The 5,064-nt window shown below is 37.8% G+C and overlaps 1 non-coding gene across 1 annotated transcript; it reads right to left on the bottom strand.

Annotated features, from left to right (window-relative positions):
- Window positions 1-2,345: 2,345 nt before the first annotated feature.
- Window positions 2,346-2,517, bottom strand: LOC111813418. The gene has a single exon (XR_002818692.1). It is a non-coding gene; the product is annotated as a U1 spliceosomal RNA (small nuclear RNA).
- Between the last annotated feature and the right edge of the window lie 2,547 nt (window positions 2,518-5,064).

Raw genomic sequence — 5,064 nt, 5'->3', positions numbered from 1 at the left:
ACCTGCAGATGGCCTGGGCAGGCAGCCCGCGTGGAGTACAAGGGAGGAAGGGAGGATTGCCTTTGCCCTGCTTTTGTCTCTTGTTGCTTTTGCTGTCTTCTGCCACCCTGAAGCGATGCCCATGTGCAATGCCACCCTGCCTTGGAGCCAGCTGATTATGGACTGAAACTGCCTCAAACCGTGAGCTACATACACCTATGCTTCCTGAATTTTGAGCATCGGGTATTTAGTCTCAGCAACCAGAGCAAAGTAACTGAGATAACTAGGACAACTGTGCTGTTTTAGTAAAAGAGGAAATGCGTGTGTGCCAATGGCTCTATGATATTATAGTATGTAGTGACAGCAAAGTCAATTTAGTTTGCACAAGTACACTCTAAAAGTTTCACACAACAAAACTGTCTAATGAAGCATTTTAGAATATTATCTTTATCAGTAATTGACACATGACTAGACACGGAAAGTTCACTTATTTTAAAAAGTCTATTATTAAATCCAAAGCAAAAATTTACTTTATAGGCTTATGAACACAGCAAATAATAGTTATATACATTTCATAAGAAGCTAGAAATTCATTAAAAAGTATAGCAAACCTAGTTTGTGAGTATACACAACAGAAATGGTATGAAATTGTGCTAACAGAGGTAAAGACACAATACGTAAAAAGGTCAATGTATTTTGTATGTGTGTGTGTGTGTGTGTGTATTTAATACAGGGTCTACAGGGTCTACAGGATCTACAGGATCTCAAAACACAGATCGGACTTGTAATGATCCTTCTGTTTTCAGGCTCCCAAGTGCTGGGATTACAGGCGCGCGCCACCGTGTCCAGTCGCAGTCGCTGGCTGTCTCAGCGCACACCCTGGCCGCTGCATTCTCCCAAGCAGACATTTTAGTCCACTAAGCTATTTGGCGAGCCCTAAAAGGTCAATGTTGTAAAATTAATTTTTTAATTTTAACCTGATGTTTGCCCCATGAAAATGATTAAATATTGAAAAAGTACTTTAAAAAGAACTTAAAATGAAATATTTTTCTCCAAGGCAAGAGAAGTTTTCATAGATCTGCAGAGTTTTGATTTTAAGGTCAAGTCTTTTATCGGTGTCATGATGTTGTTCCTGCTTACATAAGTGTGTCTGGTTAAAAAAATACAAGTTGCAATTTTTTTTTCTTTTTTCTTTTTTTTTTTTTTTTTGCGGAACCAGGGATTGAACTCAGGCCCTTGCGCTTGCCAGGGAAGCGCATATTCCACTGAGCCATCTCCCTGGCCCCAACAAATTGCATTTTTAAAATTGAAGTCCATAGTGAATTTTAAAAGGAAAATTATTACCCAGTTTAGAGACAACAATTTTATTTCTTGTGATTCAATATCCAGCAGTGATTCAGGGTCACTCATCATGAATATCAATTTTGTGTTTATAGATAAACCCAAAGAGTAAGAGGATGTAATAGATATATATCTAATTCAGAATATGAAGTTTATCTTTTAAAAAATAGTTTTCTGTTTTGATAAACTATTTGTCTGTTTTATATCCTCAGATGGCAGAAAAATAAATTATTAGAATAATATCTTGAATTAATTTGTCTATAGACAATCTAAGAGATTCATTTTGACATTTCTTTAGGATAGAGATAATTGTATTATTAATCATTGTAATGATTATGTTACTCATAAAGTGTTTTTTAATGTGGTGTTTACAACTAAGCAACAAGTGTCACTGATATTGAGTTGATTGCTATTTTTGTCATATACTTACTTCTGGGTTTTCTTGGTTTCTATTTTTCCTCCTCCTGTTTAATACACAAAGCTTTGCACTTTGTTGTATTTAGATAGCATGGGCTGGAGTTTTGCAGATAATTTCTTTATATAGATTTTTTTGCTTATTTAGAGATTTGTCATTCATTTACCTTTTGAAAGTTTTATTTATAATACAAGATTTCATTTTTTTTCAGAGAAAAGGCAAAAATAAAATTACATTTTTAAACGTCAAGTAAAAGGAATCAAGAAATTTGGAAGAGGCTCCAGTGTTTTTTTTTTCTTTTTTCCAGTGTTTTCTGAAATCAATAATTTCTGTCAGAGAGAGAGAGAGAGAGAGAGAGAGAGAGAGAGAGAGAGAGAGAGAGACTTAAACATATAGAGCCAAAACTAAGTTAGCATTAGTTTTCAATGATATAAAACAGTTTTGCATTTACAAGCAATTCCCAATTACACTGGGTTCCCTGGTTTGAGTTCCATTGTTTCTGGCAGAATATTTCTGCATCAACAAAAATATACTCTTCTATCTTTATCGCAGAGGCAGCGCCCACATGATTATGGCAGTTACTCATGACCAAATTGTTTCTGTTTTCCCCCAGGGGAAAGCACAGACACAGTCCCCGACTACCACAGATTAGGCAGCCGTAATGCAGCCGCGTCTCCCACATCTGGGGAAATCGCAGGGCCAGCGCATCTGGAGTGCGGGGAAAGCCTCGTCCTGGGAAAGCCACCTTTACAATCATGATGTCTCCTCCGCCAGGTCAGTCTCGTGACTGAATTGCTGCTGATCGGATGTGAGCCTTTCCTGGCTGACCGCCTCTATTTTTTCAGGTAATGAGTATAAGTCATCATACTATAAATTATCAATTTACAGATTATATCAGATCAACATGCAATCATATTTTGACAGAAAATTATTGCCACGTTGTTCATTTTATCAACAGGAACAACCTCAAATGGAAGACTAAGGGCAGAAAACTTAATTGTATCTTTTGTGGGGGAAATTAGGTTGTGCCATTTACTAATGCTAGCTACCAGATACATTGTACTACATCAGAAAATCAAATTATCTGGAAAAATGAAGAGCTGACTTCCATACTGGTTTATATAATATTCTTATTTTCAAGTAAATTTTCAGAGACAATCATATTTATATGTTGAACATTTCTCACACTCCATGCTCACTATTTCCACTTGGAAAAAAATCTCTTGAAATAATACGGAAATAATTCCTCACAAGGCTGTGTCCTACAAAAACTGTCGGCATAATTTGTGAAAAGTTTTCCTGTCTCTTAGCTAATGTGGAACATGTGCCATACTTTCACATTCGCTTGGGCCTAATCGCCTTACAGATACCACAGCCTAGACTCAACTGTGGAGTTAATTTTTTAATACAGTATCTATCTCTTTTCACGGAAGACAAATACTCTATGCTGGAGTACAGAAGGGAAGGTCGGGCCAGCTGGAAGGAGACCATCTTCTGTGTTTACTCTGAGATTTAAAGATAGTGATTAACTGAGAAGTATAAAAATTGCTTAATATCAGAAAAAAGGCAAAACCACTTAAAGCAATATTTATTCATAAGAAAAAAATAGTTTAAGAGTGAATAATGTGCCTGGATATTTTGGGTATAAGGAATCCTTAACCAAAGTTGGCAAAAGGCAACCAACCAACTAGGTATGGAATACTGTTCGTCTATATTAATCATCTCGCTCAGGTTTCTCCCTGACCCTTCGATGACCATCTCCGTGTTATCATGTTTATAATCTCAACTCTTAATAAATGAAGCTTGCTTGTCACTCTGGTCTCTTATTATGTATAGTTAGGCAAATATTCATAAGCAGGCCTACCACTGTATTGATTTATGTTATTTTAGAATAATCTAAAACCCAAACCCAAAACTTGTGTCTAAATAGAGAACTTTATGTATAAATGGTAAAATAGATTTCATCTGAGCCTGGTTTACGAGGGGGCTGCTTCACTCCCCCTTCACCCTGCGCTTAATTCAATCCAGGTTGAAGCATGGCTGGACATCAGCCCCAGAACACTGGAGACAGCAAAGGACCGCAGAGCCCAGCGCAGCATTCCTGCTCTCCTTGCCCTCTTTCTTGCTCTCCCCGCCCCTCTGCTTGACCTTGCCCTTCCTTTGGCTTTCCCTACTTGAACAGCAGATAGCTTCTGCTTGCAGATTGCACACCCCCAGTGGGAGAATTCCCAGGGTCTCCCCAGGACTTCCCCTGAATGTGTCCTTTCCTTGCTCTTCGGGTCATGTACAGCACTGGCAAAGTATCCATGATGTTGCTCAAAACGATGAGGTACACTGATTAGTTTAGAACCTGCCCATTTATTTTACCTCTGAGCCTCAACTGTGTCGGTTTTTCCTGTCTGCTATGAAAAACTTACATAGGCTTGGAGTGTGACATAAGTTTGCCTGGGCGATAACCAAGGTGTCACCAAAGCCTTGTTCTCTCATGGCAGACGCAGGGGAGAATCCATGTGCTTGCTTTTTATAGATTTTTAGAGCTGCATCCCTTGGCCTTTGGTCCTTTCCACAATCTTCAAAGCCAGAAGCATAACTTCTTGCTTTGGTGGTTACATTACGATCTGCTGTAAGCCTCTCTCTAACTCCCCCACATAAGGAAGCTCATTCTATCTCCAGATACCGGAGGATAATCTGCCCCTAACTTCACAGTCATATTTGAAAAGAACCACTTTTGGCACATGAACTAGCATTCTCTGGGTCCAGCAATTTGGATCTGGCTATCTCTATAGATCACTATTTAACCTATCACACTCCATCCAAGCATAACATCTGAAAGGATGGGAGAAAGAAACTGAACAAATGCTGGGAGCATAAATATCAAGTATCTACTACACATGTATCTTAGAGGGCATTTTTGTTTGCTTCTTTTCTGTAATTATATTTCCCAAACAAATATTCTTCTTGTGCTTTTAATTGTAATTTAATTTTGATGGCTAACTTATCAAGAGTTATATTGAAAATATCCATTCATAATGGGAAGATGGGCATCCAGTCGTGACTTGAACTTTGCATGACATGAAAGTATCTATTCTAAGGTGGTGTAGACACTAGAAGTCTCTTCAGATGTTAGTATTAGTGTCTTTCTGTGGCTTGAAGACAGAATTCTGCATTGTTCACTTGTCAAGAGAGTGAATCAAGCAAGATATTTAGTCACGTACAATAAAATAGCTATAAAAGATCATGTTTTCTATTCAAAATATACCTAAGGTACTATATGAATTTCAATCACAGCCTGATATTAAATACCGTATTGTGTACAGTAACTCACATTA

Source organism: Octodon degus, unplaced genomic scaffold (assembly GCF_000260255.1).
Source record: "Octodon degus isolate 3935 unplaced genomic scaffold, OctDeg1.0 scaffold00186, whole genome shotgun sequence".
NCBI lineage: Eukaryota > Metazoa > Chordata > Mammalia > Rodentia > Octodontidae > Octodon > Octodon degus.
The sequence above is the reverse complement of the archived record's forward strand: the minus strand, read 5'-3'. Positions and strand labels throughout refer to the sequence as shown.